Raw genomic sequence first — 27,807 nt, 5'->3', positions numbered from 1 at the left:
ATCAGAAAGGGGCATCTGAAGTCCCTGGAGCCATGCCCATTGCCGAATCCCCTCCCTCCTACACACAACCCAGCCAAGTATTGTGCCTTCCATCAGCAGCATGGGCATGATACTGACTTATGCTTTAGACTTCATCATGAGATTCAAGATCTCATTGACAACAAAGTGATAGCGCCTCCTGAGAAGCCAAACGTCACTATAAATCCCCTCCCACCACATAACCAACCCCGTCCACCCAGGCAAGTAAACCTGATCCAAACAATGGCTGTCCTATACGACCCTGGCATATACATCACTCCCTCCCACTTGCCAAAGCCGGCGCTGTTTATCCCAGAAAGCACAAACTTGTGCATGATGAGCATGTCAATATCCCAACCTGAACCCGTGGTGGTGGCTATGGTAGAAGAGGGTACGCCTGAGGGCTCTGTGAGCTTAACTGAAGAAAAGTATAACCCTTGCTGCTTTATTACGCCAGCTAGTCAAGCTAGATCGAGGTTGGAATTTCTGAAGGGAACTGAGGTTAATGTAGTCTGAGAGGACGGGCCAAGCCAGGGGCTGGATGATTTAGCAGAGCTTAAGGAGGACATCGCTAATTTGCAGTTCTTTGATGAACAGGATCCGGGGGATGTGAGCATCAACTGGTTTGACCTGAATGGATCAACAGATAATATAGGGTGGTTAGTGATGAGCCAGATATTGATAAGGGGTCTTAACCGAAACAGGGTTCGTCAGAAACAGGAACGTTTGCAATGGTCGGAACGGTTGACGACAAAAGGGGAGTTTCCAGAGACCACCGGTATGAAGAATTTTGCTCAGGAATTGAGCAGCATTTGTACAGCACATACAGAACAAGAGGCCGTGCTGAAGTGGTTCGAACAAGAAAGGATCGAGACTGATCAGAGGGCTAGAAAAGCCAAAGCCTCCGCGGGGACTGAATGTGTTGTGAACACAGGAACAATTACAGCGAAATCGGACAATTGTTTATCGGTTGCCGAGGGAATGTGGTGAGAAGACGATGATTTGCGTCTGGCCCATACTGATGAGGACTAGGGACAGAATTTCCCGGATGATATGGGGTATACCGACGAAGTCAACCACATGACTCGGAGTGGGAGGTACTTTAAGCCCCCACATCTGGACCAGCCAGAGGCATCAAGAAAAGACAAGGAAGCTGAGAAATAGAAAGACAAACTATTAGAGAAGAAAGCTGTACTGAAGCAGCTGAAAAGGATTGAAGCAGACATCTCTCTCTGGGGATTGCTCATAGCCTCACGGGTACATAGACAAGCCATCCTATCAACAATGGATGAGGCTAAACCCTATATTGATACAACCCCCGAGCAATTAGTGGGACTGGTTTTCCTAGGTGGCACTTCACCGACCATGACTTTCACAGATAAAGAATTACCGTCTGAGGGCTCCGAGCACAATAAATCGTTATACATCTCTATGGAGTGTAAAGAGAAGTGGATACCAATTGTCTTAGTTGATACGGAATCTGCAATTAATGTGTGTCCGTTGCGTACGGCCTATGCTATCGGGTTGAAGCCCGCAGATTTTGTACCAACAGCTCAAGTGATTTGGGCTTATGACAATACCAGTCGGGAAGTGATGAGGACAGTGCGGATCAGAACTCAGGTTGGCCCGGCACAGCAGGACATCGAGTTCCACGTTCTAGATGTTCCGACCACCTTTAATTTACTCCTTAGACGGCCGTGGCTGCACCAAGTGAAAGCTGTCTCTTCCACTTTGCACCAGATGTTGAAGTACCCCCATGGGAAGGGGGTAGCTATTGTCTTTGGGAACTCTTCCATACATCCGCCGTCGGAGGTTACCACACCGATCTTAGAAATTACATATGGCAAGGAAGATGTCTTCTTTTCTGGGTTCACCTTGGCCGAGGCCCGGGTAGTGCGATATTCTAGCTGTTGATGAGGGATTGTATGTCAGTGCGCAATCTGTTTCCCTCATGAATAAGCTTCAACAAGTACCCAAAATGGGATTAGGAAGGAGCGGCCGGAAAGGCGTCGCTGCATTGGCCAAAGTGCTGCATAACCCTCATACCTTTGGTCTAGGTTACACACCTACCAAAGAGGATTTGGTAAGAAAGAGAAAGGAGATGGCAGAAAGAGCCAAAGCTAAACAAGCTGGGAAGCACTATGAGTTGGTGCATAGACCTATTCAAGGAACCGTGAACGGCTGCTTTGTCCAGGAGGGGGAAGATTTCCCATTTTGTGGCTTTCCTAAACCATGGTTGAATTTAGAGAAGCGACATTTGCCCGGCTTTGAGATCTTTTTTGAACTACAGTTGCAAGGGGATGAAGTTGTAGAAGAGCAGACTGACCTACCAGTTGTGGCTGAACAGTGCAAAGAGGATGAATTCAATGGCATAGAACTTGAGATGGGAGCAGCGCAGGCTTGTCCCCGCTCAGATCCTCAGATCACATCAGGGAGCTCGGTGGATGCTTCTCTGTTTCCATGATTGACGATCAAATGGCTGTGGGCCCTTATTATGACATTCTAGATGCATCTATCACACCCTTCCTCTTTTGACAGTACGGGGAAGGCTTTTTGTCCAACAGTTCTGGGTCAGGTAGTGAATCAAAATCTGATTCCACAGAGTCTGTGGTGTCGAAATCAGATTCTAGTTCTTCTCAATCAGAGTCCGGTATTCTTGGGATTGATAACCCGAATGCCATTGTTTTGTCCAGGTCGTATTTTTCCTTTTCTTTTGAGTCTGTTGTAACCGAGGAATTAGATGAATTGGAAATTGTGAATAAGAATGGTGCCACTGCTATTTCCAAGTACTTTTCTGTGCCGGTCATTTATTGCATTAATCAGGACTTTCAGAACTTTTATGAAAACGACGAGGAAGAAATTTTTCCGGTTTTGAAACATTTGATTGATCGAGAGTAGGAGAGGTTTGTAAAACCTTTGGTTGATGAAATCACTTCAATTAATGTTGGTACTAAGAAGGATCCGCGTCTGGTCCAAATCGGGTCCACGTTGTCCTCGGAGGAACGCAAGCGCTTAGTCGCTTTATTTAAAGATTTCAAAGATGTTTTTGTGTGGTACTACGAAGACATGCCTGGAATCGATCCTAAGATTGTACAACACCGGATCCCTCTTAACCCTGAGCCATGACCCATCAAGGAGAAGTTTCAGAGAATACGCCCGGATTGGGCTCTGAAAATCAAGGAAGAGGTCACCAAGCAGATAAATGCAGGGTTCCTGTTAGTATATGAATATCCTACTTGGTTGGCCAACATTGTTCCAGTGCCGAAGAAGGATGACAGAATTCGGGTGTGTATGGATTTCAGAGATCTGAACAAAGCCAGTCCGAAGGACGACTTTCCTCTACCGCACATCGACGAATTGGTGGACTTTACTGCGGGGCACGCGTTGCTCTCCTTTATGGATGGGTTTTTTGGGTACAACCAGATCTTGATGGCATCCGAGGATACGGAGAAGACTGCCTTCACCACGCCGTGGGGAAACTACTGCTACAGGGTGATGCCGTTTGGTTTGAAGAATGCTGAGGCTACTTATCAACGAGCTGCAACCACGATCTTGCATGATATGATCCACAAAGAGGTTGAGGTGTATGTGGACGACATGATTGTCAAGTCCAAGGAAAGAGAGGGGCACTACACCGCCATAAAGAAAATTTTCCAATGGATAAGACAGTATCGGTTGCGATTGAATCCTCAGAAATGTACTTTTGGTGTCACAGCAGAGAAAATACTGCGGTTCTTGATTACACAAAGGGGCATTGAAGTTGATCCTTCCAAGATTAAGGCCATCTTAGAAATGCCACCACCAAGGACTAAAAAGGAGGTACGAGGCTTTCTGGGTAAAATGCAATTCATAAGACGGTTTATTACAAAATTAACCTTGACTTGTGAACCACTATTTGGTCTCGTGAAGAAAGGAAAGAAATTCCAATGGGATGACCGATGCCAGATTGCTTTTGAGCAGATCAAGCAGTATCTACAGAACCCACCCATGTTATCACTGCCAGAATCGAGGAAGCCGTTGATTTTGCATCTGTCAATAACAGACACGACGATGGGCTGCATGCTTGCACAAGAATATGAGGATAAAGTAGAGAAGGTCATTTATTACCTGACCAAGAAGATGCTGGAATATGAGACCCGTTATACTCCTCTGGAAAAGACTTGTTTGGCCTTGGTATGGGCTACCAAGAAGTTGAGGCACTACCTGTTAGCTCACTCTGTAATTCTGGTTTCAAGATTAGATCCCATCAAATATCTCTTCGAGAAACCAACACTTACGGGTAAGCTAGCCCGTTGGTTGCTTCTTCTCTCTGAATTTGATTTGAAGTACATGACTTGCAAGTCTGTGAAAGGGAGAGCGATAGCGGAGTTCCTAGCCGATCACCCAGTGGAGGGAGACGAAGCAGTAGAGTATCTGTTCCTAGATGAGGCCATTCTGCAGGTTAAAGAAGAGATTTGGACGATGTACTTTGAAGAAGCGTCAAACCAGTACTGGTCTGGGATAGGGGTGTTGCTGATAGCACCGACAATTTCCACATACCCTTAGCTTTCAAACTCTGGTTCAAGATATCAAACAATGAAGCAGAGTATGAGGCATGTATCGCTGGCTTGGAAGCTGCCCTGGAACTAGGGGCAAAACGGTTGGACGTCATTGGGGACTCGAACCTGGTTGTATCTCAAGTGAAAGGAGATTGGAAGGTTAAGGAAGAAAGGATGAAAATATATCACCAAACTCTAGACATTCTAATTCCCAGGTTTGAGAAGCTAACCTTCACGCATCTGTTAAGAGAGAGTAACAGGTTCTCTGACGCTTTATCAACTCTATCTTCCATGATAGACATCCCTTTGGGAGTCTAGATGTGTCCAATCATTATTGAACAGAGGCATGTGCCGGCCTATGAGTTGATCGCCGTAATAGATGAAGTACACGATTAGAACCCCTGGTATCATGACATCTGGAACTTTTTGGAAAATGAGGCTTATCCACTAGGGACAAATGCCAAAGATAAAGGGCGATACGGTGAATGGCTTCTCAGTTTATCATCTGCGAAGGTAAATTGTACAAATGGGGCCATTTGGGAATGCATAAACTGTGTGTTGATGCAGAAGAGTCGAAGCGCCTAATGAAGGCCATCCATGGAGGAGAATGCGGTTCACATATGAGTGGAGTGATGCTAGCTCGAAAGATTCTCAGACAGGGTTACTACTGGTCAACTATGGAGGAGGATTGTATCGGTTTTGTTTGGCGATGCCACAAATGCCAGATCCATGCAAACCGCATGAACATCCCGCCGTCGAAGCTGTACAACATGACTTCACCATGGTCGTTTTCAGTCTGGAAAATTGATGTTATTGGGGCAGTTACTCCGAAGGGGTCAAATGGGTATGAGTACATCTTGGTGGCGATAGACTACTTTACAAAGTGGGTCGAGGCCCAATCCTATGCAGTGTTGAAAGTGTCGCATGTAGCCAAGTTCATCAGGAATAATATCATCTGTCGTTATGGGGTCCTGAATGAGATCATCTCGGATAATGGTTCCCACTTCAAGAAGGAAGTGATCGACTTGTTGGAGAAATACAACGTGACTTTTCATAAGTCATCCACATATCGGCCGCAAACCAACAGAGCTGTTGAGGCTGCCAACAAGAACATCAATCACATTCTACAAAAAATGGTAGAAACCTACAGGGATTGGCCAGATAAGCTGTCATTTGCTCTTTGGGGCTACAGAACATCAATTCAAACTTCTACTGGGGCAACTCCGTATTCTTTGGTTTATGGGATGGAGGCTGTTCTGCCGATCGAAGTTGAGGTTCTGTCGCTGCGGGTTATGACTGAGTGCTAGATAACATAAGCAGATTGGCAGTAGAGCAGGTTCGAGGATCTAATATTGTTCAATGAGAGAAGGCTGAAAGCACTATACCATGTCCAAGGTTATCAACGAAGGATTGCCAGGGCTTTTAACAAGAAAGTTAAGTCCAGAAATCTGAAAGAAGGGGATTTGGTGCTCAAAGACAACTGAGCACCCATCCATAACCCTAGGGCCAAGTTCAGACCTAATTAGACTGGTCCTTATATCATCAAATCAATCTGGTCGGGTGGAGCTGTCATTCTTATGGATCTAGATGGCTTTGAGTTCTCCCAACCAATCAGCATGGACAAGTTGAAGAAATATTACCCTTGAGAGGCTCGCTAGGCCGAAAACCTGAAAGGGTGATCTAGGCAAAAGTTAGAGCACAAAAAATTTGAAATAAGAAAAACTGAGCTCGCAAGGTTAAAAACTCAAAAAGGGCGGCCTTGGCAAAAGTTAGAGCGCAAAAGGAGAGTGTTAATACCTGAGTGAACCCAAACTGAACTACGTAAGGTTTGATTCCCATCTTCAGGATACGTAGACAACTTCATTCTGAAGTCCAGCCATAAACACTTCTACATCAATTGTGTCCATGTGATTGTTTTGGTCATCTTTGTCTTTTCTACATCTAAGAGTTCAGTTGTGATCTATAGTGTAATGCTCTTCAGACAAGGGGCAACTTTCCAGTTATTAGATTTGGGGTTGTACATCTCAGCGATAGATCTCAGGTGTATTCAGTTGTGATCCTTATCGAAAATGGTTTTGAAAAGTTTTAATAAAAGTAGATTTTGTTCAAATTAATCTTTTTACAACTTAGACCATTTTTGGACCAAAAGCAAAATTTTCAGTACCCACAACCTTCAATTTCATTAATTTCAATACAAAGTTCTTCAACTCTTGATACAAATTGAAGTTGTTTTTTATTACATTCAAAAGAAAACTTGAAAGTACAGATTAAAGCAATAAACTTGGGGCATAGTTAAGTCAGGCATTCCTGCGCCCCCTTCCAAAGCTTGTGGAAGCTTCAGATGCCAAAGTAGGCCAGGTTTGTGCCTTATCTTCAAGCCAAGCTATGCATTCGCCAGAAAGGGCACAACTAAAATTGGGAGCGGGAGCTAGAAGTTCTCTTGTCCTCCATGAAGTGGAATATCGAGCTAGCTGTGAGCCTCGGATCGGAAATGAAGCTGGGTACTCTATCCCCTGTTTTGGGCAACTGGTCGTGTTCGAACTGACGGCTGAACCGAAATGGAAAGTAGAAAACACAGTGTGCCAAGCCAATCAACTGAATGCCAGGCTGTCAGGACATGTTGTAGCTCATCTCAAGCAGATCAAACCAGGGGCAACGCCAAGCAATGTCGATAGCAGACTTGTTGCACATCCATTGGCACCACCATCCCTCGTTCGGGAAATCAACTAGTCGTGGGCGAAAGAAATAGCCGCGCGCTGAATATGCAGGGCAAGCGTCCACTACTTTTAACTTCTCCATGAGCCAAACCTGGGGAGGGATGAAAAATAAGAGAGATTAAAGAATAGAGAGACGTACGTGGAGAGAAACAGTGAGAAAAGGTTTTGAGAGAAAAATAGAGCGTGAGGGCCGAGTGATGTGAGAAAGATATGTGAGAAGGGTGGGAAACATTACCCGCAAGAGTAGTGGACTTCCTGCGAACCTAGTCGTCTCCCAGCGATGGAAAGCGCCTATGCCCATCAAAGTCACGGCTAGTGTTAAGCCAATGCAACTCTTGTCCTCTTTCAAGCCTTGGGCAACTTCTATCAGGCGAATGCTAGACCCTCTGAAGCCAGGGGCAAGCAGGAAATGAGCTAACATGCACAAGCAGAGGGCATGCTGTCGAAAACTTTACCGAAGACAGTCGCCGCAGTCACCGGCATCAGAAAACCGATGAATCAAGCTTGGAATGTTTAGCTCCCCGTTGTGAACCAAGGACCGAGCATCGTGCAAAGTGAGCCCACATATCCGTTCTAAAGCTTGGATGTGGCCAAAATGGGATTGGGACAAGATTTCTTCGTCGTGTCGAGATTCCATCAAAGCTTGGAATTCTTCCATTGTGGGGCATATCTCTTGTCCCTTAAAGCTAAAAACATGTATAATCAGATTCCAACATCTAGCCGCGGCACAGAGGAACGGAAAACACAGTGGAGTACGGCTCAGCGGGAATAGTGTATTTATCCTGAAACCCCAGAAATTAAGCTTTTCCGTACCATCTAAAGTTGCAATCCAATCGGAGAGTTTTTTGGTGAATAATGGTTCCATTTGGAGCAAAAATAGAGCAAGAATGAAGAAACCACGAAGCTGAAGCTTTTATAGAAGAAAAGGTACTGAGTAGAAAATAGGTGGCAGCAATCTGGAGATTCTGAGAATTACTGGCCGACCGGCCAGTTCAGGTAGCCGACCAGCCACTTTAGTGGCTAACAATGGTTATAAGTGGCTGACAACCTCTTTTTGTCCTCAGCAGAGTCTCTTTGGTCTTTCTGTGTGTTGAGGATGCTGAAAACCTGTGTTCTGTTCTACTCTGGATGCGTCCTCCTCTTTTGTTTAGTAGTTTTGTTGAGTTGTTTTCAAATTTGTTTCAATTTGTTTATCGATTTGTTGCAATTTGTTTATCGAGTTGTTGTAATTTGCTTATCGAGTTGTTTCAATTTACTTATCGAGTTGTTTTTGTTTATCGAGTTGTTGCATTAGTTGTTCTTTGAATTGTCTTATTTTGTTTGTTATGTTTTGGTTGGTTCACTACCCGACTAAGCAATTGTCAAGACAATGTACAAATGTTCAATTTTCATTAATCCCGTTTTTGTGTAAAATGGTGCAATGCGTTGCTCAGAATATAAAATGCAACACTTTTAATCAAAAAGCTGTTTTCATTCCAATCATGGTTTCTTTTTACAAAGAGTACAAGTTTTGAAGAAAATAAAACTGCCTAAGGCTGTACAATGTGCTAAAACAACTAGTAAAAAGAAATAATGCAAAAAAGTGTCTAAATCGACGCCAGCCACCTCAGGATCGAGAGGCCCTCTTCGTCCTCTTCCTCAGCTGGGCGGACTTAGAGTTGTCGCCATTGGCCCCGCTATCTGAATCTGAGCTAGAGCCCGACCTAGAGCCAACTTCCCTCCCTTCCTTGGACCCCTCCTCAACATCGCCACCGCCCTCAGAACCCTATCTGGTGTCGTCGCCTCCACCCTTAGATGACTCTGACTGCGGGCTCGCTGGCTCCTCTTCCTCGTCTGTCTCATCATCCTCCGGGATAGGCTCTGGTGGACCGCTCGCGGCATGAGCCTTGGTTGTGCACCGGAGTCCCTCGTCTCTCTCTCCCTGCTGTCGGGGGAGGCACTGAAGGTCTTGCTGTAGCTCTCGTTGGGGCACCCAGAGGAACTGGCATCTGAAAAGGGACTTGAAAAGGATAGTTTGTCAAATGCATCAGTTATGGTATGCAAAGATGAGTGTAGTGTCACATGCAGTGTGTGAGAGCAGTGTATCAATGCAGTATTGTCAATGTAATGTATGCAAATCAGTATGGGGTATCAATGCAGTATTGTCAATGTAATGTATGCAAATCAGTATGGGGCAAATTGCGGTCGAAATGCTAATGTATCAGCAGAAAATTTCATGGCATGAAGTGCAAACTAAAGGAAACATACCAGAATCCTGTACAGACTGAGTAGGTTTAGACTAGTCTGAACCATCCCCATTAGAGAAGCCACTAACTCGAGAGCCTCCTCGGTGTACTCTATGGAGGCCTGCAAATGTGTTGAGATGATCAGTGGTCTACAAAGTATAACTAAAATGAATTGAATATGAAAAATGTAAAGTGTAGTACATACCGGGGTCGAGCCTCGAACTCCGACAAGCTTGTGACCAGCTGGTGCTGGCTCAATGGGGATCCGATAGGTCTCCCCAAAACGTCCCCAGTAGGTCAATGTAGTAGGCAGTTCTGGTCACCCCGCTCTCTGTCTCGGCTGGGAACTCCTCCTCTCATGAGCTCGGGATGCCCTGGATCCACTCGCTGTCTCTCCTGCAGCTGGAGCTCTGGCTCTCTCACCTCCATGAGCGCCAGTCAGCGGTGGCATAAGGTATGTCTGGATGAAAGCAGTATAATCACCCTCAAGCCTGAAAAAGTCGGCATCCCAACCTCTGGTGAAGTCGATCATCTTCTGCGTGGTATATCTCTTTATAACCCTCATGTATGAAACAGGCGGCATCGGAACCACCGGCTCAGGCCAGCCGAGGCTCTGTCGCAAGAAGCGCTCCTCCAAGAACCATGCTCGATAGACTGGGCCCTCAAGTAAGATCCCGAATCGAGAGGCCTCCCAAACGCTTGCAAACTGATCACTGACCCCGTCAGGCATCACTGCCCACGCCTACCAGGTGATCTGCAAATAGTGAATATACAGGTTATTAGCTGCCATTAGAGATGCAATATGAAGTAAAGTTGAAATGACTGTAAGGTTCGAGTTACCTCTGCCGCGGTCATGGTATCGAAGAATCGGCGGAAGAATGAGAATGACTCTCGGGGCCTCCGCTGGCACCTCCCGTGATATCTGTGTGAGTATGGTACCATGGGTGGTATCTCTACCTCTGGCTCTGGGGCAAGCCTCGGGAAATAGGCATACACCCATAGCTGCAGAAGGTGGAAGGGTAACAGTGTGTATATATATTAGATGAGTGCAGTATACAGTGTGTGCAGCGTACAAATAATGTAAAGCAGGGATTAGATTGTGTGCGGTGCAGTGTGTAGTATGCAGTGTGTGGTATACGGAAAATGTAAAGCAGAAATGTACAACAGAAGGGTAGGACGTACCTCCCTGGTCCTCCAGTAGCCTCCTAGTAGATGCCCGCTCCGGTGAGAAATGAAGCTCATGTACCCGTATAGTGTGGCCAGGCCTGCGTCACCCCAGTCGTAGAATCGGACACAAGACAGGTCCACCAAAGCGCTCATGAGGTAGAGCCCAATAGTTTTTTCCCAATCAACGAACAAAGTAGTGCCAAACAGGAACATGAGGAAGCCTCGGGCGTAGTACTCAGTCTCCTCGTGGGTCGTCGGCATCGTCCCTCTGAGGTGATCGACGAACTAGGCATATCGCACCATCCCTGATTGGGAGATGGGTGGGCGAATCCCTAATAGGTAGACCTAAGTGGCCTCCCAGTCGCCCATGTCTGTGTCGTAAAGAATCGGATGACCCCCTATTTCTATGCCGATGAGCATGGAGAAGTCAACGGGAGTCATCGTCACCTCCCCTGTTATAGAGAAATGGAGGGAGTCGGTGGTATCCCACCACCTCTCTACTAATGCGCCCAGTAGAGGCCGGCTCGCAGTGAGACGTGAGAGCCCCATGCAAAATGCGTTGAAGTCGGCCTCGTCAATGATGTAACGGACGACGTCAGGAAGCTCCATATACCACTCCCTTGCGGAAGTGGTCCCGTATCCACGGAAGGCATGTGAATCTCCCTGTAAGTAGGACAAACAGATGCATGGCAGTATAAGAAATACAGTGCAAGGGTATGTACGGGACGAACAGATGCAAGGCAGTGTAAGAAATACAGTGCACAAGTGTGTTTGGGGTGAACGGGTGAAAGGCAGTGTGAGCTATACAAGAAATGTAACCTACATTGCGGAAAATAAAGAGGAAGTGTATACCTCAGAGGCGCTGTGGGATAGATGTGACTCCAGCTCGCGTAACAGGAGGTCCTCTGGTGCACCTCACGTAAAGCCCCTGAATTGGCGGATACTATTTGGTGGCAGCATGTGTACCTCGGGATGGTACGTCGCCGGGTCGAACGGTCAGATACTGAGCGGCAAGGGTTCGAACTCGAGATCTATCTCCCTCCCCGGAGCTCCGTCATGTGGGAGGTTGTCCGCCATCTCGAAGAAAGGGTGAGAGAATGGTCGCAAATGTGGAAAATGGGCGGGAACGCCAAAAGTCAACAAAAAGTCAACTCTGAGGGAGGAAAAATGGAAGAAAAGGTCAAGGCTCGGAAAAAGGCACCGAAATCAAGGGTAACTCAGGGGAAACAAACCCCAAGTGATGGAAATCAAGAAGAGGGCACCGAAACCACTTTTTAATCGGTTTAAAAGGCAGTGTGCAAAGAGGGTTTCGCGAACCGGATGTTTGAGGGATGACCGAAAATGCGTATGAAGCGCTGATCAAAAGTAGGAAAGTGGTCTAGAGCACAAGGGGAATGTTTTTCGGCAAGAAAGAAGTGAGGAAATAGGGTTTGGAACCCTATATTTAAAGACTCGTGGTGAAATGCCAAAATTGCCCCGAATCTGTCATCGGTGGCCGATGGCCTTATTTTGTGGCCAATGGGTGGCTGGTGGCTTCCCAAGGTGGCCGGCCGGCCTCTGATTCTCTCCTTGGATATTGTTTTTCTGTTTTGTGCCTTGATCCCTCAAGAAAATGCAAGGGAAGTACATTTTTAAGTTCAAGTGGCCTCCACGGAAGCTCCGGACTGTCTTTTCAGTATGTGATGCTCAGCACGTACGAGGTGTATCCTTTTAACTTGTTGCAACCCCTCTGAGAGGTAAATTAGAGGTTGCGTTTGAATTGGTCTTTTTAAGACATGCATTTCTTTATTTGGTGTGTTGCATTGAACATGCTATTGATGTTGCATTGAATATGCATTGATTACTGTGCACAGAATGTATATGCTGCGTTGCATTACATTACCTATCTTCTCACGTTTGCATAGAATATGCATGTTGCATTGTATTGCATTGTGCATGCCCTTACATTCGCATAGAGTATGTGTTTTTCAATAGGCCGATCTGTTCTATGGCGTCATGTTGACGGTAGCTGATCTCGGCTATCCTGCCCACCGCCTACAAAACAAAGAAATAGCAAACAAACAATTAGAAAAATATTTACAAACGTGCATACGTGAAGACAAAAGATTGCAAATAAGACAAGTAACGTACCGATAGGGCCGACTGAGCAGCCAAAGCAATTAGCATCAGATCTGGCTCCGCTCGAAACACGACTCTGTCGACCGATAGGGATATTGAGGAGGCCATGCTCAAGGATACAGGCGGGTCCCTCAAAGCCGAGGAGTCTGAGGAAATCGGCATATTTCTGACCCTTGGTTGAATCGTGAATGGAAGGACCAAATCTGACTCCTCAACCTCGGCCTCTCGATCGACGGGCGCTTTTTGCCCCTTTTTTCACTTTCGTTGGCCTGCCCCACCTGCTCCATCTCGGCCGTTTTAGGGTGAGTTGTCTCTTCGGCAATAACCAGAGGAGTAGACTCAGCGACCATTGCCGCTGTAGACTCAGCGACTGCGGCGAGTGGAGTTTCTGATCGGACAGCCTCGGCCTTCCGCTTGGCAGCCATCTCTCGGCGTTTTTCTTTCGCGCAAGTTGCGAAAGTGATTCCCCAACCATATCCTCTGGATAAGCGCCGGGAAGATCTCCTAAGTTTGTAAAAATGTCTTCAAAGACGTCCCCTCGACCAGACGTGGATGGAGGGTCGGACAAATTCAGTCTGGCCTCCTCAAACGCCGAATTGAGGGCTTCGTCTACCTTGGTTCCCAATTGGTCCGGGTCCTCGGCAATCTGATTGGCTACTTGTTCTTCAGCGTGTTCCGAATCGGAGGCTTCTAAACCGATCTCCTTCAGACTTTTAAAGCTGAGGAAGATGAAGGTTGTAAGATGATCTTCGCCTCTTGGAACTGGAATATGGTCTGTTGTCGAAAACGTTGCGTAGGATGGCACGTAGCGTAAGAGAATATGAGCCACCCTTTCTTGCTTCTGAAGATTTGGACGACCAACGAATTGCAGAGCGATTTTAATATCCGCAAGTACAGCTTCGTCAGCTGAAACCAACACTTTCTTCAATTCATTGCCTGCGCAAACAAAACAGTAAGTACATGAAAGGAGAGCCGAATACACATGCAAAAATATAAGCAACTAGAATGAGCTATACGGCCACTTGGATCGCCTTTTCGCCTTGGCATGGGATCTAGGCAATCTTCACCCTCGCTGAATTTCCAGTTGCCTTGAACAATGACTATCACGTCGTCAACACGCTTGCCAGAGCTGGCAAGCATGGTCACTAAATGATGATCGGTGTCCTTGGCCCTAAGAAAATAGCGTCCTAAACGGCCGATGGACTTGGCTAAGACATAGCAATGCTGAATTGCAAGAATGCCTAGGTTAATCCTAAGACGACGGTTTAACTCTATGATCCCCATTATGATACACAAAAAAAATTCACGTTAGGCTGGAAAGGGATTAGGCCCCAACGTTGAGAGACGACTCTAAAAAATGGATGAAGAGGAAAACGGACGCCGCCCTCAACAATCGATAGGAGAGGGAAGATGATTGTGCTCTCGTCGGTCCTCTGCATATCGGTGGTGTTGTCTTCCACGAGTGACAGATGAACGTCATCGGGGATGGAACAATGGCATCGGAAGCCGGAAATCCGATCCGCAGAAAGGAGTGCTTTCAAATTTTTTGCCATCGTAGCCAGCCTAAGGATTATGCAAAACTAATAGTAAACAAGAAAATGGTATTGGGAGTGAAAGAGAAGAGAACTTATAGGGAGCGGAAGGAGTAATGAGAGACAAAAGAGAGTTGCAGACGTCGTGAGGTGGAGGAGTTGTACTAGAAGGCGAACCAAAAAATCTTGAGTATTCAAAGTATACATTCGAAAAGACAAAGTTTTAAACCACATTAAACAGAGGAAGCGTACGAAAAGGCGGGAACTTGTAATGATGACTAGAAAACCTGTGCGTTCTGACACGCTTTGGAATGAGGTTAACCGCCGAATTTTGACTTTTCAAGATCGAAACCAAACACGCAGACTAAACAGAGTTAGTGGGGTGTTCAGGAGGCAATTGTGGTAGCCAAATAAAAGCAGACGCAGATAGGCAGTGTATATTTTCCCAATCGGTGTATAGTATGCACTCGACTCCGCCCCTAACGTTTCAGATGCCGAATAAGTTGAGCAAGGGGGCCAATTAAAAGTTGGAATACGGCATAATGGGGGGGCCGAGTGCATAAGTACATGACAGATCAAGAGCGGGCCCTGCCTAGAAGACCAGGAACGTATATAAATAGAAGAACGACGAACAAGAAGAGGTACGTGAGAATTAGTATGCTTAACTTAAGACACACGCAATCTAGAGAGCATACACTGACTTATCCGTCGGAGTGCTAATTCCAGCACCGTCGACCAGAGTGTTCATTCTTTTTCAGGCTATTAGCTGAGGATCTCGAGCGTCTCATTGGATCCAAAGAGTATTTCCAAACTACCTTCCCCACATGAATCAAATTTTTAAGACCTACCTTGATGAATTTGTTGTGGTTTTTATTGATGACATTTTGATATACTCAAAGAATAGACTTGAACATGAACAACATCTAAGGACTGTTTTACAAACACCTAGGGAGAAGAAATTATTTGCCAAACTAAATAAATGTGAATTTTGGTTGGATGAAGTTATCTTTTTAGGGCATGTCATCAACCAATAGGGGATTTCAGTGGACCTGCAGAAAATAGAAGCAATCATGAATTGGCCCACACCGACAAATGTAACAGAGGTCCGTAGTTTCATGGGCTTAGCTGGGTACTACAGGAGGTTTGTGAAGGACTTTTCGAAAATAGTTGTGCCTCTTACCTAACTAACACGCAAAGGGAAACCGTTTGAATGGAATGACGAAAGAGAATCTGCCTATCATGAGCTGAAAACAAGACTGACCATCGCACCAGCTTTGACACTGCCATCAAGTACGGAGAACTTTGTGATTTTCAGTGATGCATCTTATAAAGGCTTGAGTTGTGTACTAATGTAGAATGGAAGGGTGATTTCCTATGGCTCCCGGCAATTGAGACCACATGAGAAAAACTACCCAACACATGATTTAGAATTTGCCGCAGTTGTATTCACTTTGAAAATCTGGCGGCATTATTTGAATGGGGCAAAGTGTGAAGTCTACACGGATCACAAAAGTCTGAAATACTTCTTTACACAGAAAGAGTTGAACATACGACAGAGGAGATGGCTTGAATTGATAAAAGATTATGATCTTGAAATCCAGTATCACCCCGAGAAAGCCAATACGGTTGCTGATGCCTTGAGTAGAAAATCGATGGGGAATTTGGCTTGTTTGCTTACTGAACAGAAAGAAATCTTGCAAGATTTTGAGAAGTTCGAGATTGAAGTGGTATTGTGTGAATAGGGCGGATTGATAGCCACTATTTCAACCGAACCAGCAATCATTGATGAGATTAAGCAGAAACAGAAGGAGGATGAATTCCTTAAAAAGATAGTTGATGAATTTGAAATGAATCCGAGACCAGAATATAGTGTGGTAAAAGAGGTGCTGAAAATCCAAAACAAATTGTGTGTTCCAAACATTCTCGAGTTAAAGAAAAGTATTCTAGATGAAGCTCATAAATCAGTGTTTGCTATGCATCCAGGTAATAACAAGATGTATTGGGATTTGAAACAAAGCTATTGGCGGCCCAAAGTGAAGAAAGAGATTGCAGAGTATGTGTCCAAATGCCTTCAATGTCAGCAAGTTAAAGTTGAACATCAGAAACCAGGCGGTCTACTTCAACCTCTCCATATTCCTGAATGGAAGTGGGAGCATGTGACTATGGATTTTGTTGTTGGTCTACCTCGGACTCCTCGAGGTATGGATTCTATTTGGGTTATAGTTGATAGACTAACTAAATCTACACATTTTCTACCTGTGAAAACTACATTTCATGCTTATAGACTGGCTACTATATATGTTGATGAGATTATCCATTTACACGGAGTTCCGGTATCTATTGTGTCGAACAGAGATCCGAAATTTGTATCTAGATTGTGGAAGAGTCTACAAAGAGCAATGGGAACGAAATTGAGATTCAGTACTGCATTCCATCCACAAACAGATGGACAATCAGAACGGACCATACAGACTTTAGAAGACATGCTCAGAATGTGTGCTTTAGATTTTCAAGGGAGTTGGGAAGATTATCTGCCACTAGCAGAGTTTGCATACAATAATAGTTTCCACTCCAGCATCGGTATGGCACCATACGAGGCTTTGTATGGTAGACGGCGTAGATCACCAATTTGTTGGACAGAAGTCGGGGATAGGGCTCCACTGGGGCCTGAAATTGTGCAAGATACTTCTGAGAAGATCAAAACTATTCAGCAAAGGCTTAAGATAACTCAGAGTCGGCAAAAGAACTATGAAGATGTTCGAAGAAGACCTCTTGAGTATTAGGTTGGTGACCACGTGTTTATTCGTGTGACCCCGATGAAAGGCCAAGTAAGATTTGGTAAGGAAGGAAAATTGTCGCCTCGTTACATTGGGCCGTTTCAGATTTTGAAAAAACTTGGTCCAGTTGCTTATAGAGTTGCTTTGCCACCAGGATTCGAGCAAATCTATAATGTGTTTCATGTGTCGATATTGAGGGGTTATCTTCAGGATCCGTTGCATGTAATTGATTATCATCGGATAGCTCTTAATGAAAATATGGAATACGCGGAATGGCCGAAACGAATCATTGACCGGCAAGTGAAACAGTTGAGAAGCAAGTCCATCCCGATGGTGAAAGTGGAATGGAAAGAACACTATGGGACGAACGCTACATGGGAGAAAGAGGATGAAATGCGACTATGCTATCCACATTTGTTTCCTGACGAAGGTAAAATAAGTTTGGAGGACCAAACCTCCTAAAGGAGGGAAGACTGTGATAACCCTGTTCCGTATCATGCTAATTAATCTTAATTATGATTGCGATTATGTGTTTAATATGATTTTGAGTGCCAATTGTATGATTATATGTGGTTTTGAATTTCTATCTATTCACCGTAGGAAAATCTGTCTGATTTTCTGCTTTAGAATTTAAATTGAAGGCCTTATCGGCCACAGAAACTGAAATTGACTACGCCATTGTGATTGGCGTAATTTTTAGAGCCTATGGTGAAATTTAATTAGAAATTGATTTGGATCAAATAATTAGATTCAGAACGATTAATTAAACTCTATTATTTAACCTTAATCAATTTTAATAAGAGAGCCTATATAAGGGCCTATTATTTAACCTTAATCAATTTTAATCAATTTTAATTAGAAATTGATTTGGATCAAATAATTAGATTCAGAACGATTAATTAAACTCTATTATTTAAACTCTTCTTTTGGTGAACTCAAAAATCCGGTTATACACTCTAGAGAGAGAGACGGGCTGGTTCTAGAGAGAGGAAGAGGGAGAATTGTGTATCTTGGCTCAAAGTTGTGAATTTGGAAGCTTAACTCCAAGAATTAGCTAGAAATTGGGAGCTTGGAACTCCAAGGTGAGTATTTGAGCATTGGTTCATAAATTGAGATTGTAATTTTGAGGATTTGAAGCTAGATTGTAAACAAAAGTGTAAATTAAGTTATATATGAAGTTAGATTGTGCATGAATGCATAGAATTACCATGAATTGCCATGGATTGTATAATTTAGCTTGTAGTTTGTTAATTATGAAAAATTGAGTATTGAATCACACATGCAAGCATGGTTTTGATGAGTTTTGTGTGTGTAAGCATCACTTGAACCATTGGAATGGAATTGAAGTCAAAAATTTGCATGCATGCTTGATTGACAAAATATAGAATTAATATGAAGTTGAATACACATGTTTTGGATCTATGGAGAGAATTCAAAATGATTTTGGAAAATGGACCATGAATTTGAGCAATTGGCCTCATATTGTTGTTGTTCTCATGTTATGCAATATGTTTTCATGTTTTTGTGTCCAAACCATGAGCTTTGAACCTTTAAACTTTGAGTTTGAACTTGGAGAACAATTCTGGGAATTCCAGAATTTGGCATGTCCGCTCGAGCAGGGTAATGACTGCTCGAGCGTGAAATGCTAGCTCCCAACAGTTTTGCAGACAATGTCATCCGCTCGAGCGGGGAGAACCACGCTCGAGCATCCAAGGCATATGTTTGACCCTCAGCCCGAGCATCTGAATTAGCACTCGAGCGTGAATATGAGGCAACCAGTACTTTTGCAGACCATGGGGGTCCGTTTGAGCGGAGGAACCCACACTCGAGCGGGGAGCCCTGTTTCAAAAACTTTGTAAAGATGTTTTGTGTTTCATTTTCCGTTCTCTTTCATTTCTAGGTACTCTTAGGCATATATTAAGCATTGTAAATGAGTTAAAAGAATAAGAAAGAAGCCTAAGAGAGATGTATGAATTAAGAACAGATTGAATCGTTTGTGACCCATTATGTTCATGAAATGTGTAGGGTCAAGCATGAGAGCAAATCCATCGGCAAATCACTGTGAGTAATATCTTTGTAAAGATATTTGAAGTATGTTATTTGTCCAATTGCTTATTTCCATATAGTCTTATAAATTTGTTAAATAGAATTGTGGACAAATATTTGTTATGACATATGATTGGGCCAAAGGCCGTTTGAAACGATTGATTGGGCCAAAGGTCGTCGGACACCGTTTGACATGAATGATTGGGCCAAAGGCCGTCAGACATCGTTTGTTAAGGAACGAAGTGGGCCAGAGGCCGTTTGACATGTTCGGGCTTGAATCCCCTAATGTACTAAATAATGCACTAAATAGAACTCTAAATGGGCCCAAGGCCATTTGATATATGTGAATCACATTCGTGTACCTTCTTTATTTGATATTATTCACTGGGCTTTCGCTCACCCTCATTCATGTGTATGTAGGTGAGCCAAAGGATGTCCAAACCTAGCCCCAGTGAAGTAGGTGTGAAATAGTCAAGTTTTGAGGAGTCAGCCCATACGTCTCACGCACAAGACTTGTTTTTGCCCTTTTGTTCTTTTGTATATTTTTGTTATGTTGGCGAGAACTTTGCATTGCGGTTGTGTATAAGCTTTTGATTGGCTGACCATGACTTGAATGATCCTGCTGTGTAAAGCTTTATGTTAACTTTCTTTGATGTGGGTTATTAACGAATATATGTGTAATGTTATAATGTGCCATGTAAGCACGGCTCTATGGACAAAATTTTTAAGTTTGCTTCCGTTTTGGCCCCTTAACTCTGTTGATATATGTTTGATTTGGTCTAAGGCCGTAGGTAATCTCTTGGTTACTAGCTGGTTATGTCCTTAACCCATAGGGGCGGGTTCGGGTCATGACACTTTGGCCCCAATTCACAACAATCATAACACACAGCTAAACTATAATCCACACTAAATTTTGTTCTCAAACTGCTACTTATTTGTACCACTGATAATAACCATCATGTACAGTTTCACTGTAAAAGCACATACTAGGTAAAAGAACCAAAACACCCCTATGAGAAGTAGGGTTACCCTATTCTAGATTTTTGACATGATCTAGGCAACACTATTGCAAGCAAGTGGTTTCATAATATCTTGTATAGGGGTGGCCTCCTATCATATTTTTGGAACAGTCACTAGAGTATACTATATGCACTAGGCCAATTGGTCCAAAAGAGTACCTCGGCAAGATTACCTAATATACCTCTCACACCTATCACCGAAAAGTGAAAGAAGGATCAAGCGGTACAGCAGTACTCTAGCTCCAAGGGTCGTGTTTCCTACATGGCAGAGCCCATGACTGGTCAGCCTTTTGTCAAGCTTTTTGGGTAAGCCTCCGGCAAACCATCCAGGAATAACAATTGGAAAACACAGTGACTTACAATACCAATGCAAATGTAATGCAAAGAACATATAAGTGTAGATAAAATTTCACATCATGAGTTTGAGTCAAGTTCTCTAAGTCCCTAGTAGAGTTGCCAGAAACTATAGCTTGCTTTTCGCGCTCTTTTCGGATACGACTAGCCCTATAGTTCGGATTCTTGTTGTTCAGAATCTGATTTCACAAATGCAATGTGAAACAATGAAAACACAAAAAGAATCCAAATCCAGCAATTCTCTTGGAAAATCGATGTTTGAATCAAATACCAAAAATGGACTGCTTTGCCTAATTTCAGAGTCGCCACCTAAATATTTTTGAAAAATTTAGAAAACCCGTGACTCATGTCAAAGACCACTTATCCATCATCACCAAAAGTGTCTTAGCTCGGGAACTTAGGTACGAGAAGGGAAGGTCATGAATTGAGCACCCCACTCGCCTGATCAAAGATCGGCCTCTACTAATCATGATGCAATTTTTCTTTACATTATATGCTTTTGTTTTGATTATTAGCTAACATACTATGCGTTGCACACAAATACAGACTAATTTGCTAAAGTTGGAACACTTTGATTTTATATTTGTTTGAAAATTATTTTGAATATTGTAGACACCCCATTTTTGACCGCCTTTAAGACTTGGGCGCCACTAATTGTTTACTTGCTGATGAAAGATGTGCAGTGCAAAGGTTCGATTTCTTTAGCAAAGAGAGCGTCAAATCCCAAACCTCACACCTCTTTTTGGACCAAAGACTTTTGACCAAAATGATTTTAGACCTTAAAACCCTCTCTTTCAAAACATTTTTGAAAGAAGTTTCTACGATATTTCGAGGCTCGCATTTCATTAAATGTTGCGCCTTTCGGTAAACTGAGCAAGGACAAAGTGGAAATGCATGAAAGAGAGGTGAAATTTTTGAAAAATCTTCCAAAACATCTTGTTTAGAGGTTTGGGGTTGAAGAACATGGGAGGAGAGGGAAGAAACCCAGTTGGGGAAGAAGATGGGCATGAATCATTAAGAAAGAGTCGAGCAGCCCTCGCTATATCGGGCCTATCCATTCGTACACTTGGACTTAAGTTATGAGGCCACCACCGTTAGAAATAAGACTTCTGGGGCTTCATTTTTCACTAAAAAAATCTCCTAAAGCCGAGTCTGAATGGGGGAGATATGGCTGGTTGAAGTTGGGCATCGATCTGGTTAGGACCAAAACTGAGCAATCTTCACTAAAAAAGAGATATCTCTTAGAACACTTTGAATTTTGGTATGAGGCTGCCACCATTGGAAGTAAGGCTTTCGGGGCATCAGTTTAGGCTAAACAATGACCTGAAAAGGAGTCCAGATGAAGGAGTTATGCTGTTTGAAGTTGGAGACAAGGACCAATTTTTGCTGTCGGCCACTGGGGGAGTGTACCGGCCACAAATGGAGTTTTCTGGCCATAGGTCAGCCAAAAGTGACCCTTGTCGGCCAACATTAGTAGCTGGTCGGCCAACAATGTGGCCGATCAGCCACAAATGTCCAGAAAGCTCAGAATTTGCCGATATTTCTCCTCTAGTTGTCCTACACTGCTCCAGATATTTCTATCTTGATATTTTTGACCTAAGGCTTGTATATTGCTATATATGGAGGCCATATCTCTCATATTGCAAGGTTAGAAAGTTTGGGAGCCTCTCTCTTTAAAATCTCTCTCTCTCCATAATCCTCTCTCTCTAGATTTCTCTCTCTCTTGCTCTTTTGTGCATAGAAGTAAAGATACACCTCTCCTTTGCCTAGAGATCCTTAACCAAAGTTGCATATCTTTGGGCTGAGGTCCCTTGGAACCTATTTTGGACTGTTGGAAGGGTGGTTTTGGCTCAGAATTTAGGTTGTTTGTTGTTGTGCTTCAAAGGTATAAGGCTTACCCCTTTTAAGCTTTGTCTTAATCAATTGCTTGGCCATCTTTTTGCACTGTTTTGACCTGAGTTTTGAACTACAAAAACCTCTATTTTTATGGTTTAAAATATTGGTTTAGGGTATGTTTTGGAGTTAGGAGTGGTCCACCCTCTTTTGTAGCTTGTTTGCTAAGGTGTTGTGCTCTTTTTCAAAGCTTTCAAAATAACGTTTTTTGGCCTTTTAACCACTGAATTCCAAGGGAATTTTAGTGGCAAAAAGTATGTTTTGAGGTCCAAAATAAGAGGGGGTGGCCTCCCCTCCTTGTGTCTTGTTTGCATGTGTAGATGGCCTAGCATGTGAGCATGTTTTTCTACCTTTTTGTGACTCAATCTCAGCGTGTTTTGGCTACTGATTTAGCATGCTCTAGCTCTGTTTTGAGCTGTCTTGATCATATGAGCCATGTATTGTATAGCTATAGTGCAAATGCCTTCACTAGCTTTATGTTTTAAGGCCTCTAACATGTTTTACTTTAGAGGATTGCATGTTATAGCATCATTTAGCATGTGATTTCAGTGTGTATAGCCTTGTCACACTCTCACATACTTCACTCTTTCATTGTTTTTGAGAGTTGTGTTTTGAGCCTAGCTTGCGAGCCAACACATGAGCATGTTTTTCTTGTTTTTTGTGCTTCTATCTCGGCATGTTTTAGCCATTGATTTGGCATGTTTAAGCTCTGTTCAGAGCTAGTTTGATCATTTGAGCTTGATATTGCATGCCTCTAGTGTAGTGTTTTTCACTAGCTTTAATGCTTTTGGCTCTTGACATGTTGTGCATGTGTTGATTGCATGTTGTAGCACTATTTTTCATGCCATTTTAGCACTGAAAAATCTGTAACCTCCCTCATTTCTTCATTTTTCCATTTTCTTTTTGGGGGTTGGTTAACCTTATGATTGTGTTTAAGCTTGAGATAGAGCTTGTGCTCAATGGCTTTAACCCTCTTTGAGGGTTCCTCCTACCCAAAGGCATGATTTCTCTCATGTCTTAAATCATCCTTTGGTTGACCCCTCTCTCATTAGAGGACAATCACTTTGGACTTAACCGGTTAAAGGATTAATCGGTAATGTAAAATGTGTAAATAAAATGAGCAAAGTAAAACATGAACAAGATAAGCATTTGTGTTGCATTGCATGTGTTTGGATCGGACGTTAATCCAAACACAAGAAATGTGGGACGTTTCATACTCAAAGTGTTGAAACGTGTCACGTTTCTTGGTCGCCGTCACCCTTGATCATGCATGATAGGGTTGTGGCCATTTGAGTCTTATGTGTGCATTCATTAAGCTTGTACAAGCTTGGTTCCTCGGCCATCATGCATGAAAATGCTTGATTGGTGGCTTGAGAGCCAAGTGCCACAATCCTTTGAGCTTGAGAATTGATGAGGAAGGTGGCAGTACACACATTTCCTTGCAAATACATTGCTTTGCCTCTGTTGCTCTCTGTTACAGCAAAAACAAAATTTTGGAAAAAGGGGTGGCCGACCGGCCACTTGAGGTATCCAACCGGCTAGTGTTTGTGGCCGACAACCACCTTTTGTGGCTGACCAGCCATCAGTCCATTTTTGTGCAAAGTGTTCCTGTCTTGGAGCAAAAGCAGTCTGGAATGTTAGTTCGATGTTCAGTAATCAAGGCGAGTGCAAACAGAGGCAGCTTGTGGCAAGGTGATGGATTTTTGGGAGAAAGCAATCGAGCATGCATGTCTCCCTCGCCCACGAGGCCACTTTATCGCTTCATTAGCTAGTTGTAACTAATTAATACATGTGTTGTAATTAATTAATTTAATCTGTTTTGTAATATTTTAATTAGCTTAGCATAGCTAGTTAATTTGTGTTGTAATAATTAATTAGCTAGAATAGTTAATTAGTTGGTTTGTAATAATTAGCTTAGCTTAGTGTAGCTTAGCTTATTTATTCAGACTCTCCTTCGAGAGGGCGCAATGTTGTAATAAGCGTGCATGTGTGTGTGCATGTCTTCCAACCCCACATCCTTCTCCCTTTCATTTATCCGCTTTCAATGGTTAGTTTAGGACCATGTTTTGATTAGCATACATTATGCTTGCATGTTTGCATCATTCATTTGTCTTGCATGCACCGGGCTCGGCGCATCATTCAAACTGCATCGTATTTCAAATACCTCTTTGAATACGTGTATCAAATCGTTGCATTCATATGCCATCTTAGATAGCCAAGCCTATTAGTTGCATTATTGCATGTGTTGCATTAGGCATCTAGCATAGTTAGGATCATGCATATTTCTAACTAGCTTTTGTTTTGGCTCGAAGTACACTGTAAGTGTTACGCTTTAGCATACTTGCATGAGTGTGAGTGTTGCCATGATCGCATGCTTTCCATGAGGCTATTTGCTTATATGATTAACTGCATGAATGCTTGTGGGAGAAGGCTTTGTTGCCTGAATTGGGACAATTCAACGATTGTGAGTTTTAAGCCCACTTTGCGAAGTGGCAAATCATGTTTTTAAGCCCACTTGAGAATGGCAAATCCGCGCTTTAGCCCACTTGTGAGTGGCACTTTCAAACCACTTTCGAAAACAAACATGACTTGATTTGTTTCAAGTCTTGCGACTTAGTCTATATTTGATTATGTGTGCGTCACATAGTAAAGTTAACTAATAACTAAATAAGAACACATAAGGTTTATAAAACATCATATCATGATTAGTAGAGGCCGATCTTTTGATAGGGCGAGCAGGGGTGCTCATTTCAGGACCTTCCCCTCTCGTACCCAAGTTCCCGAGCCGAGGCAACTTTGGTGATGACGGACACGTGGCCTTTGGCACGAGTCAGGGTTTCCTAAATTTCCAAAAATAAAATATTTAGGTGGCGACTCTGTAATCTGGCAAAGCAGTCCAGTTTTGACATTATTTGATTCAAAATCTGATTTTCCAAAATAACTTGTCAGATTAGACTCTTTGGTGTTTATCAGTCTCACATTTGCACTTTGTGAGATTAGATTTAGAACCGTGACAAGAGTCCAAATGTAGGAGACCAATTCGCACCTCTCTGAAAGGGGGGCGCGCATAGAAAGTCGGGTCTAAAAATATGTGTCACTTAAAAAAGCGAGTTTGTATGTACATTAGTCAATTTATCCCAATTTTAGCAATTAGCCTTCATCCACTGGCATTCAAATAGGTATATCACTTAAGAAACTAGCCTCATGGAAACATGCTTGATATGGCAATATGAACACGTAATGCGGTATGCTAAAACAATAAACACTCACCTAGTACTGCAAGGCAAGCCAAACAAAGCAAAATAATTAGAAAACATGCATGCCCCTAATTAATGCAAAATGACTAATGTGACACATGCAATCATGCAATTTAAATAGGCCCAGCTACTAGTATGGTATATGAACCAATTCAAGGCATGCGATAAATCACGTATTCAGGCAATGAAATTGAAATTGAAATTGACATTGGTTAGTATGATGAGCCAAACCCTAATGCATGTGAAACGAGTGTATGCAAAGCATGAAAAATTCTAGTTTGAAAAATGATGTTCTATACTAACCATCATAAGTAAATAAGTAAAAGGGAGAAAGAAATGGGGTTGGAAGACATACACATTATTACATATTTGCCCACATGCAAGAAGGTGCAAATAAGTGTCTGAGGCTCTGAAATAAACTAATTATTACAAAGCCAAATAAATGAAACTAACTAATTAGACATCTAAATTAATAAACAAGTTATCTAAGTTAATAAATATGGGAGCCGAATAATTAGCAGAATAAAGCGTGCACTCTAGAAGATAGACATTACTTGGCTTGAACCCGCAATGATTAAGAGGCCGAATACAATAAATAGGCCGAGTAACTATTGAACTATGGGGTTGAATAAATAAGCAGATAATGAGCGAAAAGTGAACCACGCCCCGAGGCCCTAGAAACGAGTATAAATAAGGGAACAACGGTCGAAGAAAGGTATGTGAGAACCAATATATTTAACTTAGAATACAAGCAATCTTGAGTGTTGAGACTGACTTGCCCGTCGGAGTGCTAATTCCGGCACCCCCAACCGGGGTGCTTATTCTTTTTCAGGTGACTAGCAGAGGATCACGAGCGTCCCCTAGGATCAAAAGAGTATTTCCAAACCGCTTCTCCACAATTGGCGCCGTCTGTGGGAATACTCACACACATCCATGGCGGGCGTAACGAAAGACCCTCCGATAGTCACTAATGAAACCACGCAGAGAGACGACCTCACTCCAACAAACATGCTTGGACCAGAGACTATCCCCGCAAGACGCGCTTTGAACTTCGCCTCACCCTCGACTCTAGAGCATGAAGCAATGCAAGCGATCATGGAACAAGCAAAGCAAAACGAACAAAGGTTGGAGAACATGATTGCAGAGAACGAACGTCTCCGTTAGGATTTGGCCTTGGAGGTGGCGAAGTCCAAACAAGCTGTACACCAAGGCCTGGAACGACCTGTGAGGGCAGGTGGTCAACGATCTCGAGCCCGACAACAAGACACTAATAGCAACTCCGACTCATTATCCCCGGAGCCCAAGAAGAAAGGACGATTTGAAACTTCCAGTTCTTCTGAGGAGAGTCCCCGTATAAGGCATAAGTGAAGAAAAAATAGTTCGGATGAAGATCAACACGATCCTTTTGTATGACAGATTGCAAAGGCAGTGCTACCCAAGAAATTCAAAGCACCGTCATTCACCTTGTACGACTGTAAATCAAACCCCACCGATCACATCCGCCATTACAAGCAAGCCATGACACTGCATGCAGATGACGAGGCTTTGATGTGCAGAATATTTCCGAGCAATTTGGGACCACTAGCTGTCAAGTGGTATTACAAACTGGAGCCGGCTTCGATTAAAAGTTTCCACCAACTCCAAAAATCCTTCAGGCAAGGTTTATCACTAATGAGGTCCAGCCAAAGCAAGCCGAATCCCCCTGGGCAATGCAGATTCAACAGAGGGAAACCCTTCGTGCCTACTCGGCGCGATATTGGGAATGTTTCAATCTGGTAGACGATGCTTGCAATGACTCCATGGCCATAACTGCCTTTAAGATAGGTCTACATCCCGACAGTGCCCTCCGTAGCTCTTTGACCAGACGGCCCCCCAAAACAGTTTGGTCATTGATGAAGAAAGTTGAAGAATACTATAAAGTGGAAGATGATACCTTGACGGTTAAAGCCGGCAATGTGACCAATAAGATGGCTCCTGCTGAAATTGCTCAGTCGTTAAATTCTGTAGCACCTCAGAGCCCTGAACCATGTCATCAGGTGAAACGAGACAAGAGACGGGATTCCCGCCGATCAAGCGACCAATGCTCCCACCGAGAAAATGAACAACTGCAAGTTGACAGCAGGCGCACGAGGCACGCTGACAAGAA

Source organism: Camellia sinensis, chromosome 8 (assembly GCF_055761805.1).
Source record: "Camellia sinensis isolate YWXY chromosome 8, ASM5576180v1, whole genome shotgun sequence".
Lineage (NCBI taxonomy): Eukaryota > Viridiplantae > Streptophyta > Magnoliopsida > Ericales > Theaceae > Camellia > Camellia sinensis.
This window is presented reverse-complemented; position numbering follows the sequence as displayed.